This window comes from Scyliorhinus canicula, unplaced genomic scaffold, assembly GCF_902713615.1.
Source record: "Scyliorhinus canicula unplaced genomic scaffold, sScyCan1.1, whole genome shotgun sequence".
NCBI classification, from domain to species: domain Eukaryota; kingdom Metazoa; phylum Chordata; class Chondrichthyes; order Carcharhiniformes; family Scyliorhinidae; genus Scyliorhinus; species Scyliorhinus canicula.
In genome coordinates, this window is record NW_024055740.1 from 49,292 (window position 1) to 64,779 (window position 15,488).

General features: G+C 47.5%; 7 non-coding genes across 7 annotated transcripts; 2 read left to right on the top strand and 5 right to left on the bottom strand.

The window, feature by feature from the left end:
- Positions 1-513: 513 nt before the first annotated feature.
- trnan-guu lies at positions 514-587 on the bottom strand. Its single transcript has one exon. It is a non-coding gene; the product is annotated as a tRNA-Asn (tRNA).
- Positions 588-3,145: 2,558 nt separating this feature from the next.
- Positions 3,146-3,218, bottom strand: trnav-cac. The gene has a single exon. It is a non-coding gene; the product is annotated as a tRNA-Val (tRNA).
- A 1,220-nt stretch (positions 3,219-4,438) lies between these two features.
- Positions 4,439-4,528, top strand: trnap-ugg. Its single transcript is given in 2 exon segments — positions 4,439-4,474; positions 4,493-4,528. It is a non-coding gene; the product is annotated as a tRNA-Pro (tRNA).
- A 1,034-nt stretch (positions 4,529-5,562) lies between these two features.
- On the bottom strand, positions 5,563-5,635 carry trnav-cac. Its single transcript has one exon. It is a non-coding gene; the product is annotated as a tRNA-Val (tRNA).
- A 1,247-nt stretch (positions 5,636-6,882) lies between these two features.
- On the top strand, positions 6,883-6,972 carry trnap-ugg. Its single transcript is given in 2 exon segments — positions 6,883-6,918; positions 6,937-6,972. It is a non-coding gene; the product is annotated as a tRNA-Pro (tRNA).
- A 1,049-nt stretch (positions 6,973-8,021) lies between these two features.
- Positions 8,022-8,094, bottom strand: trnav-cac. Its single transcript has one exon. It is a non-coding gene; the product is annotated as a tRNA-Val (tRNA).
- Positions 8,095-10,469: 2,375 nt separating this feature from the next.
- trnav-cac lies at positions 10,470-10,542 on the bottom strand. The gene has a single exon. It is a non-coding gene; the product is annotated as a tRNA-Val (tRNA).
- Between the last annotated feature and the right edge of the window lie 4,946 nt (positions 10,543-15,488).

Here is a 15,488-nt window from a genome sequence, read left to right on the forward strand (position 1 = left end):
ATGTGGTTGGATTCTCAACTGAAAAGGTAATCAAAGGTTATCCGGGGTCGGTGAAATGTGAATCTGAGGTCATGTTCGCATCTGTCACGAACTTATTGAATGTTGGAGAAGGCTCAAGGGGATGAATAGCCAACTCCTGCTCAACATTCGTCTGTCAGCAGGTCCGTGAGGAGGTGTCACAATCTCCTGAGTTATCGGGGGAGACACAGCATCGTTGAGCTATTCCCCAGCTCGGCGCCATGAAGGATATTGCAGCGATAGAGGCAACTCCATGCCGCAGCCGGTGCACGGTACGTGTTATCAGAACAGGAAAATCGCTTATTGTCACGAGTCGGCTTCAAATAAAGTTCCTCTGAAAATTCCCTAGTCGTCACATTCCGGCGCCTGTTCGGGGAGGCTGTGACGGGAATCGAACCGTGCTGCTGGCCTGCTTGGTCTGCTTTCAAAGCCAGCGATTTAGCCCTGTCCGAAACAGCCCCTAAAAACATATCATCCAGGAGTGGAACAACAATTCGTCTCTGGGTGGGATCGAACCACCAACCTTTCGGTTAACAGCCGAACGCGGTAACCGATTGCGCCACGGAGACGACAACAACAGGGTCACAACTCTGTGCATTTCAACAGTGACAGCCAATTCTCTGATTGCCAGGGACCGAATGAGAATGCTGGTAATATTGGTCCCCTGAGGCAGTGCGGAAAATATCTGGAAGGACCGTACACATGGTCCCGCGGGCATGGACATTTGTGAGACGTGGAATCATCACAGGCCCGTGGATTTTACAGAACTCACTTGGACAGCACCACACTTTCTTTGAAACACGTCCCTTATCTGGGAACCTCCATAACAGAAAGCAGGAAGTGTCAACATAGATTTGATGTATTTTCGATCAGAAAGTCGATGTTCCGCTGAAGACTACTAGGGGCTCAGACTCGTTGGCATAAGGTCGACCTAAGTTAACGGTCCTGGAAGATTTTATTATCCCCACATCTGAGAACTTTCATTACTGCTGCTCGGAAGTGGATATTCCAAGCTTAAATTTACTGTGCATCGCGACGTGCTGATTAATCTCACGAATCCGAAACGGCTCCTCTATTGACCTATACAAGGACAGAGACGGCAATGCAATTGTGGAGAAATAGACCTGAATATTTTTCTGAATCCAGATCAAACCATCCTCCGGTACAAGGGCAGGAACGCAAATTTACTGGAATTGAAAATACTCTCTGAGGCTTTCGTACGTGGTTGTAGCTGCTTTGTGACACTGTGCTCATTGCACAGTAATAGACCGCCCCATCCTCCACACTGAGCGCGTTTATATTGAGGTAACCATTCTTTTTAGACTTGTTGGCAGCCGCCAGATATCGTCCTGAGATCTCCTCTTTCTTCATCGTCAATATGTTAATGATGAGGCCTCACGGTAGCATGGTGGTTAGCATCAATGCTTCACAGCTTCAGGGTCCCAGGTTCGATTCCCGGCTGGGGCGCTGTCTGTGTGGAGTCTGCACGTCCTCCCCGTGTGTGCGTGGGTTTCCTCCGGGTGCTCAGGTTCCCTCCCACAGTCCAAAGATGTGCCGGTTAGGTGGAGTGGCCAGGCTAAATTGACCGTAGTGTAAGGTTAATGGGGGGATTGTTGGGTCACGGGTATACGGGTTACGTGGGTTTAAGTAGGGTGATCATTGCTCGGCACAACATCGAGGGCCGAAGGGCCTGTTCTGTGCTGTACTGTTCTATGTTCTATGACCAATCTCGGCGGCTGTGCCGGCTTTTTGCTGGTACCATAGCATGTGGTACATGGTCCGGTCTGTATATTCGCAATCTAACTGCACTGAACCCCCTTCTGGTTTCTAACCTGTCCCGGTTTTAATGAAAGGTGATGGTGAAAGACGAATTTTGTTGTCCCGTCGACAAATGCCGCCTGACTACCTGAGGTGTTGCAGTACTTTTGGCGTTCTCCGCAGATGTTAGATTGATTTTCCATGGCAATGACGGTATGCTTTAGCTTTTTCCGCGGGGTTCGTTGGCTTAGGGGTATGATTCTCGCTTTGGGTATCTTGCTGTCGGAATTTGCGAGAGGTCTCGGGTTCAAATTCCTGACGAGCCCTTCGATGAGGTTTTCCGTTGGTCAAGCAACATGTTTTCTTCATTTCGCAGACGGCGGGATTCATTCACATTGGGATTGCTTTGAGAAGCTGAGCTCAAACTGCAGGGAACCAATACGTTCCCGATAAGCTTGTCTATGTGTGGGCATTCATATTTCTAGTGACTAATTCTGGTGGACTCAGACAGCTCTCTGTCCCTTTCATTTTATCAGTTGAACAACTTCAGACTGTGAACTCTCACTTCCCCCTCCACCACATTTTTTTCCATCAACTTATCATTCCTTCCATTGATATGTTTTACCCTCAGCATCCGCCCCCCCCCAGCCCATACCATCCTACTTCAGCAATCTGATCCCTGTTTGTAATTGTTCTCTGACGCACTGCTTACCTTTGTTCTGCCATTAACACATTCTGACCGCTTGATGCGCCATCAGCACCTTTCATAGACTTGATTAGCCTCATTTACATTCCCTTTTTCTTTCTGCCCGAGACATTTTCGTCATTTCCCACCTGTTGCTAACCCTCGATCGAGGCCCAATACAGCACTCCACCACCCCCACCCCCACCCCCACCCACAATCGTCTGAATCTCCAATTCCAGTTCTCCAGCTTTGACAAAGAGTCCACTTGACTGGAAACGACAGCTGCCATTTCGCTCCCCAGAGGCTGTCAGACCTGCTGAGATTGTCCAGTATTTTCTGTTTTTGTTTCCGTTTGAAGCATCCGCAGTAAGTTGCATTTGTCATACATTTAGACATGTTTGAGATGGTGATCAAATATGTTCATTTGTAAATCGCTGAAACTCTGTTGTGGATGAACTCGCTGCTAATATCCGAGGTGTGCCAAGATATGAAAATTCTTCACCTCTCATTGCCTGCCGAAAATTCAGTGCTTGGGCCTTAACGTTCAATTCAGTGTAGTAGCTCATGTGAGACGAAATCTCATAGTCCTGGAACACACGAGATTCCGGCAACATTCAGGACATAGAATTATTTTGTGCCCAATAATTGTGCAAACTTTTCTCACACGAAATGCTAAACGTTCGACGTTTCTGCCCGGTTTCGAACCGGGGACCTTTCGCGTGTGAGGCCAATGTGATAACCACTACACTACAGAAACCGCTGGCATCAATGGACGTGCGGAATGTACAACCTCACTGTGTTGCTGCAGATTCTGATGGTCTGTTTGAGAGGTCCCTTGTTGCAAGCGATAGGTGTGTCTGAAATTAACAGATGTCTCAACATATAAAGCCGTGAGATGTAGAAATTATATCGAAATTAACATAAATTATATTTTGCTGAATGTCGGTCTTAAATTTGAGCTCTTTGGTCTCGAGGTCTGGTTCTCGTTTAAGGATTTTCAAGCAATGCCTATGGGAGTGGTCGTGGGTTTAAATCCAGGACAGGCTCTTTACTCCAGGTCAGAGATTACGAATTGTTTGCGATGCTGACGGCGGGGTTGATTTACATTGGCCCACTCTGAAAAAGATTTCTCAGGACTCGGAATGTTTACGTCGTTTCTCTCCCCACAGATGATGCTCGAGAGAGAGAGAGACAGTGTCTGAGCTGGAGTGCGTTTGGATAAAATTGATGCTCCAGATCTGTGTTAACCACAGGGACGTGACCCATCTAATCCACAGAGCCAAAGTGGAGAATTGAACTGACTGGGGAGCTGGATCTTAACGCTGACCTCCCGGACCTCGGCGTCGTGAAATGTTCCAAAGAAGCTCAACAGCCACTCGAGGAACAGCAGCGCATCTTTCCACTGGGCTCAATACAGCTTTCACACTCAGTGTGTATTCAGCAGTTTCACACTGTAAATGCTGCACCCATTTTGTGTGTCCTTCCATCGCAGATTTGGGTTTCAATCTTGTTTCCACTTGTTCTTTGTGTCCGGGCGGTAGTTGTTGATCAATATGCCATCGATAGCTCCTCCAGACATATGTTTTGTTTCTTCCATTGCGCTAACAGAGAGCTGGCACAGACACGGCGGCCGGAATGGCCTCATACTGTGGTGTCATTATTCTCTGATTTGATGCTAACCTAACTCTATGGCCAGGGTCCCAAGGCCTCTTCTCATTTAATCGCTCCTGACTTGCCCCCCATTAGAGCCTTTTCCTGTTGTTCTGTTTCCTCCCTCCTGTAATTCACTTGCTTAAGACGTGCCACATGTCTAACCAGTCCCGGTTTTAATGAAAGGTGATGGTGAAAGACGAACTTTGTTGTCCTGTCGACAAATGCCGCCTGACTACCTGAGATGTTGCAGTACTTTTGGCGTTCTCCGCAGATGTTAGATTGATTTTCGATGGCAATGACAGTATGTTTCGGCTCATTTTGCGGGGCTCGTTGGTCTAGGGGTATGATTCTCGCTTTGGGTGTGTCGCTGTCGGAATTTGCGAGAGGTCCCGGGTTCAAATCCCGGACGAGCCCTTCGATGAGGTTTTCCCGTTGGTCAAACCGCATGTTTTCTTCATTTCTTTGCAGCTTCGACGGCGGGATTCATTCACATTCGGTTTGCTTTGAGAAGCTGAGCTCAAGCTGCGTGGAACCAATACGTTCCCGAGAAGCTTGTCTATGTGTGGGCATTCACATTTCTATTGACTAATTCTGGTGGACTCAGACAGCTCTTTGTCCCTTTCATTTTATCAGTTCAACAACTTCAGACTGTGAACTCTCACTTCCCCCTCCACCACATGTTTTTTCCATCAACTTATCATTCCTTCCATTGATATGTTTTACCCTAAGCATTGCCCCCCTCCCCCCAGCCCATACCATCCTACTTCAGCAATCTGATCCCTGTTTGTAATTGTTCTCTGACGCACTGCTTACCTTTGTTCTGCCATTAACACATTCTGACCGCTTGATGCACCATCAGCACCTTTCACAGCCTTGATTAGCCTCATTTACATTCCCTTTTTCTTTCTGCCCGAGACATTTTCGTCATTTCCCACCTATTGCTAACCCTCTATCGAGGCCCAATACAGCACTCCACCACCCCCACCCACAATCGTCTGAATCTCCAATTCCAGTTCTCCAGCTTTGACAAAGAGTCCACTTGACTGGAAACGACAGCTGCCATTTCGCTCCCCAGAGGCTGTCAGACCTGCTGAGGTTGTCCAGTATTTTCTGTTTTTGTTTCCGTTTGAAGCATCCGCAGTAAGTTGCATTTGTCATACATTTAGACATGTTTGAGATGGTGATTAAATATGTTCATTTGTAAATCGCTGAAACTCTGTTGTGGTTGAACTCGCTGCTAATATCCGAGGTGTGCCAAGATATGAAAATTCTTCACCTCTCATTGCCTGCCGAAAATTCAGTGCTTGGGCCTTAATGTTCAATTCAGTGTGAGACGAAATTTCATAGTCCTGGAACACACGAGATTCTGGCAACATTCAGGAAATAGAATTATTTTGTGCCCAATAATTGTGCAAACTTTTCTCACACGAAATGCTAAATATGTTCGATGTTTCTGCCCGGTTTCGAACCGGGGACCTTTCGCGTGTGAGGCGAATGTGATAACCACTACACTACAGAAACCGCTGGCAATCAATGGACGTGCGGAATGTACAACCTCACTGTGTTGCTGCAGATTCTGATGGTCTGTTTGAGAGGCCAGGTACCTTGTTGCAAGCGACAGCTGTGTCTGAAATTAACAGATGTCTCAACATATAAAGCCGTGAGATGTAGAAATTATATCGAAATTAACATAAATTATATTTTGCTGAATGTCGGTCTTAAATTTGTGCTCTTTGGTCTCGAGGTCTGGTTCTCGTTTAAGGATTTTCAATCAATGCCTATGGGAGTGGTCGTGGGTTTAAATCCAGGACAGGCTCTTTACTCCAGGTCAGAGATTATGAATTGTTTGCGACGCTGACGGCGGGGTTGATTTACATTGGCCCACTCTGAAAAAGATTTCTCAGGACTCGGAATGTTTACGTCGTTTCTCTCCCCACAGATGATGCTCGAGAGAGAGAGAGACAGTGTCTGAGCTGGAGTGCGTTTGGATAAAATTGATGCTCCAGATCTGTGTTAACCACAGGGACATGACCCATCTAATCCACAGAGCCAAAGTGGAGAATTGAACTGACTGGGGAGCTGGATCTTAACGCTGACCTCCCGGACCTCGGCGTCGTGAAATGTTCCAAAGAAGCTCAACAGCCACTCGAGGAACAGCAGCGCATCATTCCACTGTGCTCAATACAGCTTTCACACTCAGTGTGTGTTCAGTAGTTTCGCACTGTAAATGCTGCACCCATTTTGTGTGTCCTTCCAACGCAGATTTGGGATTCAATCTTGTTTCCACTTGTTCTTTGTGTCAGGGCGGTAGTTGTTGATCAATATGCCATCGATAGCTCCTCCAGACATATCTTTTGTTTCTTTGTTTCTTCCATTGCGCTAACAGAGAGCTGGCACAGACACGGCGGCCGGAATGGCTTCATACTGTGGTGTCATTATTCTCTGATTCGATGCTAACCTAACTCTGTGGCCAGGGTCCCAAGGCCTCTTCTTATTTAATCTCTCCTGACTCCCCCCCCCCCCCCCCCCCCCGTTAGAGCCCTTTCCTGTTGTTCTGTTTCCTCCCTCCGGTAATTCACTTGGTTAAGATGTATCACATTTCTAACCTGTCCCGGTTTTAATATAAGGTGATGGTGAAAGACGAACTTTGTTGTCCTGTCGACAAATTCCGCCTGAGTCCCTGAGATGTTGCAGTACTTTTGGCGTTCTCCGCAGATGGTCGATTGGTTTTCGATGGCAATGACAGTATGGTTTGACTCTTTTTGGGGGGCTCGTTGGTCTAGGGGTATGATTCTCGCTTTGGGTGTGTCGCTGTCGGAATTTGCGAGAGGTCCCGGGTTCAAATCCCGGACGAGCCCTTCGATGAGGTTTTCCCGTTGGTCAAACCGCATGTTTTCTTCATTTCTTTGCAGCGTCGACGGCGGGATTCATTCACATTCGGTTTGCTTTGAGAAGCTGAGCTCAAGCTGCGTGGAACCAATACGTTCCCGAGAAGTTTGTCTATGGGTGGGCATTCACGTTTCTATTGACTAATTCTGGTGCACTCAGACAGCTCTTTGTCCCTTTCATTTTATCAGTTCAACACCTTCAGCTGTGAACTCTCACTTCCCCCTTCACCACATGTTTTTTCCATCAACTTATCATCCCTTCCATTGATATGTTTTACCCTCAGCATCGCCCACCTCCCACCAGCCCATACCATCCTACTTCAGCAATCAGATCCCTGTTTGTAATTGTTCTCTGACACACTGCTTACCTTTGTTCTGCCATTAACACATTCTGACCGCTTGATGCGCCATCAGCACCTTTCATAGCCTTGATTAGCCTCATTTACATTCCCTTTTTCTTTCTGCCCGAGACATTTTCGTCATTTCCCACCTATTGCTAGCCCTCTATCGAGACCCAATACAGCACTCCACCACCCCCACCCTCACCCACAATCGTCTGAATCTCCAATTCCAGTTCTCCAGCTTTGACAAAGAGTCCACTTGACTGGAAACGACAGCTGCCATTTTGCTCCCCAGAGGCTGTCAGACCTGCTGAGGTTGTCCAGTATTTTCTGTTTTTGTTTCCGTTTGAAGCATCCGCAGTAAGTTGCATTTGTCATACATTTAGACATGTTTGAGATGGTGATTAAATATGTTCATTTGTAAATCGCTGAAACTCTGTTGTGGATGAACTCGCTGCTAATATCCGAGGTGTGCCAAGATATGAAAATTCTTCACCTCTCATTGCCTGCCGAAAATTCAGTGCTTGGGCCTTAATGTTCAATTAAGTGTAGTGGCTCGTGTGAGACGAAATTTCATAGTCCTGGAACACACGAGATTCCGGCAACATTCAGGAAATAGAATTATTTTGTGCCCAATAATTGTGCAAACTTTTCTCACACGAAATGCTAAATGTTCGATGTTTCTGCCCGGTTTCGAACCGGGGACCTTTCGCGTGTGAGGCGAAAGTGATAACCACTACACTACAGAAACCGCTGGCAATCAATGGACGTGCGGAATGTACAACCTCACTGTGTTGCTGCAGATTCTGATGGTCTGTTTGAGAGGCCAGGTACCTTGTTGCAAGCGACAGCTGTGTCTGAAATTAACAGATGTCTCAACATATAAAGCCGTGAGATGTAGAAATTATATCGAAATTAACATAAATTATATTTTGCTGAATGTCGGTCTTAAATTTGTGCTCTTTGGTCTCGAGGTCTGGTTCTCGTTTAAGGATTTTCAATCAATGCCTATGGGAGTGGTCGTGGGTTTAAATCCAGGACAGGCTCTTTACTCCAGGTCAGAGATTATGAATTGTTTGCGACGCTGACGGCGGGGTTGATTTACATTGGCCCACTCTGAAAAAGATTTCTCAGGACTCGGAATGTTTACGTCGTTTCTCTCCCCACAGATGATGCTCGAGAGAGAGAGAGAGAGACAGTGTCTGAGCTGGAGTGCGTTTGGATAAAATTGATGCTCCAGATCTGTGTTAACCACAGGGACGTGACCCATCTAATCCACAGAGCCAAAGTGGAGAATTGAACTGACTGGGGAGCTGGATCTTAACGCTGACCTCCCGGACCTCGGCGTCGTGAAATGTTCCAAAGAAGCTCAACAGCCACTCGAGGAACAGCAGCGCATCTTTCCACTGTGCTCAATACAGCTTTCACACTCTGTGTGTTCAGTAGTTTCACACTGTAAATGCTGCACCCATTTTGTGTGTCCTTCCATCGCAGATTTGGGATTCAATCTTGTTTCCACTTGTTCTTTGTGTCAGGGCGGTAGTTGTTGATCAATATGCCATCGATAGCTCCTCCAGACATATCTTTTGTTTCTTTGTTTCTTCCATTGCGCTAACAGAGAGCTGGCACAGACACGGCGGCCGGAATGGCTTCATACTGTGGTGTCATTATTCTCTGATTCGATGCTAACCTAACTCTGTGGCCAGGGTCCCAAGGCCTCTTCTTATTTAATCTCTCCTGACTTGCCCCCCATTAGAGCCCTTTCCTGTTGTTCTGTTTCCTCCCTCCGGTAATTCACTTGGTTAAGATGTATCACATTTCTAACCTGTCCCTGTTTTAATATAAGGTGATGGTGAAAGACGAACTTTGTTGTCCTGTCGACAAATTCCGCCTGAGTCCCTGAGATGTTGCAGTACTTTTGGCGTTCTCCGCAGATGGTCGATTGGTTTTCGGTGGCAATGACAGTATGGTTTGACTCTTTTTGGGGGGCTCGTTGGTCTAGGGGTATGATTCTCGCTTTGGGTGTGTCGCTGTCAGAATTTGCGAGATGTCCCGGGTTCAAATCCCCGACGAGCCCTTCGATGAGGTTTTCCGTTGGTCAAGCCGCATGTTTTCTTCATTTCTTTGCGGCGGAGACAGCGGGATTCATTCACATTGTGTTTGCTTTGAGAAGCTGAGCTCAAACTGCATGGAACCAATACGTTCCCGAGAAGTTTGTCAATGTGTGGGCATTCACATTTCTATTGACTAATTCTGGTGGACCCAGACAGCTCTTTGTCCCTTTCATTTTATCAGTTCAACAACTTCAGACTGTGAACTCTCACTTCCCCCTCCACCACATGTTTTTTCCATCAACTTATCATTCCTTCCATTGATATGTTTTACACTAAGCATTGCCCCCCTCCGCCCAGCCCATACCATCCTACTTCAGCAATCAGATTCCTGTTTGTAATTGTTCTCTGACGCACTGCTTACCTTTGTTCTGCCATTAACACATTCTGACCGCTTGATGCGCCATCAGCACCTTTCATAGCCTTGATTAGCCTCATTTACATTCCCTTTTTCTTTCTGCCCGAGACATTTTCGTCATTTCCCACCTATTACTAGCCCTCTATCGAGGCCCAACACAGCACTCCACCACCCCCACCCCCACCCACAATCGTCTGAATCTCCAATTCCAGTTCTCCTGCTTTGACAAAGAGTCCACTTGACTGGAAACGACAGCTGCCATTTCGCTCCCCAGAGGCTGTCAGACCTGCTGAGGTTGTCCAGTATTTTCTGTTTTTGTTTCCGTTTGAAGCATCCGCAGTAAGTTGCATTTGTCACACATTTAGGCATTTTTGAGATGGTGATTAAATATGTTCATTTGTAAATCGGTGAAACTCTGTTGTGGATGAACTCGCTGCTAATATCCGAGGTGTGCCAAGATATGAAAATTCTTCACCTCTCATTGCCTGCCGAAAATTCAGTGCTTGGGCCTTAATGTTCAATTCAGTGTAGTGGCTCGTGTGAGACGAAATTTCATAGTCCTGGAACACACGAGATTCCGGCAACATTCAGGAAATATAATTATTTTGTGCCCAATAATTGTGCAAACTTTTCTCACACGAAATGCTAAATGTTCGATGTTTCTGCCCGGTTTCGAACCGGGGACTTTTCGCGTGTGAGGCGAAAGTGATAACCACTACACTACAGAAACCGCTGGCAATCAATGGACGTGCGGAATGTACAACCTCACTGTGTTGCTGCAGATTCTGATGGTCTGTTTGAGAGGCCAGGTACCTTGTTGCAAGCGACAGCTGTGTCTGAAATTAACAGATGTCTCAACATATAAAGCCGTGAGATGTAGAAATTATATCGAAATTAACATAAATTATATTTTGCTGAATGTCGGTCTTAAATTTGTGCTCTATGGTCTCGAGGTCTGGTTCTCGTTTAAGGATTTTCAATCAATGCCTATGGGAGTGGTCGTGGGTTTAAATGCAGGACAGGCTCTTTACTCCAGGTCAGAGATTACGAATTGTTTGCGATGCTGACGGCGGCGTTAATTTACATTGGCCCACTCTGTAAAAGATTTCTCAGGACTCGAAATGTTTACGTCGTTTCTCTCCCCACAGATGATGCTCGAGAGAGAGAGACAGTGTCTGAGCTGGAGTGCGTTTGGATAAAATTGATGCTCCAGATCTGTGTTAACCACAGGGACGTGACCCATCTAATCCACAGAGCCAAAGTGGAGAATTGAACTGACTGGAGAGCTGGATCTTAACGCTGACCTCCCGGACCTCGGCGTCGTAAAATGTTCCAAAGAAGCTCAACAGACACTCGAGGAACAGCAGCGCATCTTTCCACTGGGCTCAATACAGCTTTCACACTCAGTGTGTGTTCAGCAGTTTCACACTGTAAATGCTGCACCCATTTTGCGTGTCCTTTACATCGCAGATTTGGGTTTCAATCTTGTTTCCACTTGTTCTTTGTGTCCGGGCGGTAGTTGATCAATCTGCCATCGATAGCTCCTCCAGACACATCTTTTGTTTCTTTGTTTCTTCCATTGCGCTAACAGAGAGCTGGCACAGCCACGGCGGCCGGAATGGCCTCATACTGTGGTGTCATTATTCTCTGATTCGATGCTAACCTAACTCTGATCTGTTTGCTTTCGCGGGGTTCGTTGGTCTAGGGGTATGATTCTCGCTTCGGGTGTCTCGGTGTTGAAATTTGCGAGAAGTCCCGGGTTCAAATCCCGGACGAGCCCTTTTCTGTTGGTCACGCAGCATGTTTACCTCATTTCCTTGCGGCTCAGACGGCGGGATTCATTCACATTGGGGTTGCTTTGAGAAGCTGAGCTCACACTGCAGGGAATCAACGCGTTCCCGGGAAAATCGAAACATTTTCGATCAACTTGTCGATGAGTGGACATTCACTTATCTCTATTCACTAACTCTGGTGGATCAGGCAGCTCTCGGTCTGTTTAATTTTATTCTGCACACTTCACACGTATTTTTTTCTATCAACTTATTTTCATTCCTTCCATTGGTATGTTTTACCCTCACAATTGCCAACCCCCCCCCCCAGCCTATACCATCCTACTTGATCAATCTGATCCCTGTTGCCAATTGTTCTCTGATACACTGCTTACCTTTGATCCCATTCTGACGTCTGAATGCGCCACTATCAGCACCTTTCTCAGCCTTAATTAGCCTCATTTACATTCCCTTTTTCATTCTGTCTGAGACATTTTCGCCATTTTCGCGTGTGAGGTGAATGTGATAATCACTACACTACAGCAATCAGCGGACGTGTGAAATGTGCAACCTGACTGTGTTGCTGCAGATTCTAATGGCCTGGTTGAGAGGCCAGGTCACTTATTACAAGGCAACAGCTGTTCCTTTAAAAAAACAGTAAGATGTCTTACAACACCAGGTTAAAGCCCAACATGTTTGTTTCAGCACTAGCTTTCGGAGCACTGCTCCTTCCTCAGGTGAATCACAGGTGAATTTGAAAAACAGATGTCTCAACATAAAAAAAGAGATGTATAACTTATGTCCAAGTTAACATAAGTTATATTTTGCTTATGCTCGATCTTAAAATTGGACTTCTTGGTCCGGAGGTATGGTTCACGCTTGGTGCCCAACTGTCATCAGTTTCCATGATGTGGAGATGCCGGCGTTGGACTGGGGTGAGCACAGTAAGAAGTCTTACAACACCAGGTTAAAGTCCAACAGGTTTGTTTCAAACACGAGCTTTCGGAGCACGGCTCCTTCTTCAGGTGAATGGAAAGGCTTGTTCCAGAAATGTTTATATAGACACAGTCAGAGATGCCCCGGGATGCGAGCACCTGCAGGCAATCAAATCATCAAAGATGCAGAGAGAGAGGTAACTCCAGGTTAAAGAGGTGTGAATTGTCCCAAGCCAGTTCAGTCGGTAGGCCTCTGCAAGTCCAGGCTTGTTGGTGGGGGCCGAATGTAATGCGACATGAATCCCAGATCCCGGTTGAGTCCGCATTCATGCGTGCGGAACTTAGCTATAAGTTTTTGCTCAGCAATTTTGCGTTGTCGCGTCTCCTGAAGGCCTCCTTGTAGAATGCTGACCCGGAGATCAGAGGCTGAATGTCCTTGACTGCTGAAGTGTTCCCCAACTGGAAGGGAACAGTCCTGCCTGTTGATAGTCGCACGATGCCCGTTTATTCGTTGTCGCAGTGTCTGCATGGTCTCGCCAATGTACCACGCTTCGGGACATCCTTTCCTACAGCGTATGAGGTAGACTACATTGGTCGAGTCGCACGAGTATGCGCCGCGTACCTGGTGGGTGGTGTTTCCACGTGTAATGGTGGTGTCCATGTCGATGATCTGGCATGTCTTGCAGAGATTACCCTGGCAGGGTTTTGTGGTGTTGTGGTTGCTGTTCTGAAGGCTGGGTAATTTGCTGCAAACAATGGTTTGTTTGAGGTTGCGCGGTTGTTTGAAGGCCAGTAGTGGGGGTGTGGGGATGACCTTGGCAAGATGTCCATCCTCGCTGATGATGTGTTGGAGGCTGCGAAGAAGATGTCGTAGTTTCTCCGCCCCAGGAAAGTACTGGACGACGAAGGGTACTCTGTCAGTGGTGTCCCGTGTTTGTCTTCTGAGGAGGTCGGTGCGGTTTTTTGCTGTGGCGCGGTGGAACTGTCGATCAATGAGTCGAGCGCCATATCCCGTTCGTACGAGGGCATCTTTCAGCATCTGTAGGTGTCTGTTGCGCTCCTCCTTGTCTGAGCAGATCCTGTGTATACGGAGGGCTTGTCCATAGGGGATGGCTTCTTTAATGTGTTTCGGGTGAAAGCTGGAGAAGTGGAGCATCGTGAGATTATCTGTGGGCTTGCGGTAAAGCGAGGTGCTGAGGTGACCATCCTTGATGGAGACGAGTGTGTCCAAGAATGGAACTGAATTTGGAGAATAGTCCATGGTGAGTTTGATGGTGGGATGGAACTTATTGATGTCATCGTGTAGTCGTTTCAGTGATGTCTCGCCGTGGGTCCAAAGGAAAAAAATGTCATCGATGTATCTGGTGTATAGCATCGGTTGAAAGTCCTGTGTGGTGAGGAAGTCCTGTTCAAACTTGTGCATGAAGATGTTGGCATATTGAGGTGCAAATTTGGTCCCCATGGCTGTTTCGTGCGTCTGGATGAAGAATTTGTTGTCGAAGGTGAAGACGTTGTGGTCTAGAATGAAACGGATGAGTTGCAGAATTGCGTCTGGAGATTGGCAGTTGTCGGTGTTGAGGACTGAGGCTGTTGCAGCAATGCCGTCGTCATGGGGGATGCTGGTGTAGAGTGCCGAGACATCCATTGTGACGAGGAATGTTCCTGGTTCAACTGGTCCATGGGTGCTGAGTTTCTGTAGGAAGTCCGTCGTGTCGCGACAGAAGCTGGGTGTACCTTGTACGATGGGTTTCAAGATGCCCTCGATGTGGCCCGAGAGGTTCTCACACAGGGTCCCATTGCCTGAAACGATAGGACGGCCTGGTGTGTTGGCCTTGTGTATTTTCGGGAGGCAGTAGAGATCTCCAATGCGGGGATTACGTGGGATGAGAGCACGTAGGGTGTTCTGAAGGTCTGGATCTAAGGTCTTGATCAGTCTGCTGAGTTGGCGGATGTGTTCCTTGGTTGGATCTGCGGGTAACTGCCTGTAGTGTTCCTGGTTGTCGAGTTGTCTGTATACTTCTTTGCAGTAGTCTGTTCTGTTCAGTATGACGGTGGCCCCTCCTTTGTCTGCTGGTTTGATGACGATGTTGCGGTTGGTCTTGAGAGTGCGGATGGCGTTGCGTTGTGCTTGGGTGACGTTTGAGGCTGCCTTGTGATTGCGAGTGATGAATCTGGCATTGACACGACTTCTGACAGCTTGAGCATACATGTCGAGTCTAGGGCAGCGGCCTTCCGGAGGGGTCCAATTTGACTCTTTCCTTTTCGGTTGCTGCACTGCAGATCTCGCGGTCTGCTGTTCCGGTTCATTGGTCGTGTCCCTGGGTTCGCTGTCGGCCTCTTGGGGTCTGTGGAAGAATTCCTGGAGCCTCTTTCGCCTGATGAATTCCTCCGTATCTGCCGCGAGACTGATGGGGTCCATTTTGTTGGTGGTGCAGAAATTGAGCCCTCTGCTGAGGACTTCGATGAGACAGCAATACTATGCCACCTACATGCACACCAAGAACAGGAAGCTTGAGAAACTTGGCATCACCACCAGCAGCAATCAAGCTTCTCCCGGTACAACAGTCGAAAACAATACAGGGAAATCCATTGTCAACTTGTCAGACTGCACCCTTCAACCAGACGAAATCGAAGTCCTCAGCAGAGGGCTCAATTTCTGCACCACCACCAAAATGGACCCCATCATTCTCGCGGCAGATACGGAGGAATTCATCAGGCGAATGAGGCTCCGGGAATTCTTCCACAGACCCCAAGAGGCCGACAGCGAACCCAGGGACACGACCAATGAACCGGAACAGCAGACCGCGAGATCTGCAGTGCAGCAACCGAAAAGGAAAGAGTCAAATTGGACCCCTCCGGAAGGCCGCTGCCCTAGACTCGACATGTATGCTCAAGCCGTCAGAAGTCGTGTCAATGCCAGATTCATCACTCGCAATCACAAGGCAGCCTCAAACGTCACCCAAGCACAACGC